Raw genomic sequence first — 723 nt, forward strand, 5'->3', positions numbered from 1 at the left:
CATGAGTAAGAGTAATCCGCCCCCCCTCCTTCTAGCGCCAAACTGTGGGAACCAAAATTCGCACTGTCGATTTCCGTTTAAATAAGGAATCTAGGATAACCCTAACTTCCCAGAGGACCCAGATCTCTGCGAGAGCCAACGAGAAGTAACCAAATAAATGCGGGAAATATGAGAAAACATGATAAAACGAATTTACAAAGAAAGTAGATCGTATTTCGAATTCGCGTAAGAGCGTTGCGATCATTACAAGAGAATAGAAAGGCTTTGGCCGCAGGGGCCGTCAGCGAGTTACCTAGTTCTAGCAACATAAAACCCTAATCCTAGTTGAGTCGCAACTCGATAACAAAAGACGAAAAAGATATCTAAAAAACTTTGATTGATTTCGGACTGAACCTTATGAAAGGCTGCCTACGTACCCCTTTCGAGGATCAAGCCGAATGTAGTTCAATTGGTAGAGCTGGACAAGAGATCGAACTGCCTAGGCGAGTTCGTCTAGTGATTGAGTGCCAGTCATACAAACCGAACTTGTCGAGAAATAAGCCTAAGTTTCTAAGTGCAGGGAGTTCTGAGTCTAAAAGAGTTCCCCTTTCATGCTCCTCGCCTAGGACTCCTTATATACTAGCTCCAAGGTTGGTTTACGCGTTTACTCTTCTGCCCTTAAGCCGTCATAGCATAAAAATGGAGATATTCCATTTTTCCCGATCTTCACAATTATCTTCAAAA

The sequence above is a fragment of the Brassica oleracea genome, chromosome C7 (genome assembly GCF_000695525.1).
Source record: "Brassica oleracea var. oleracea cultivar TO1000 chromosome C7, BOL, whole genome shotgun sequence".
Classification (NCBI taxonomy): domain Eukaryota; kingdom Viridiplantae; phylum Streptophyta; class Magnoliopsida; order Brassicales; family Brassicaceae; genus Brassica; species Brassica oleracea.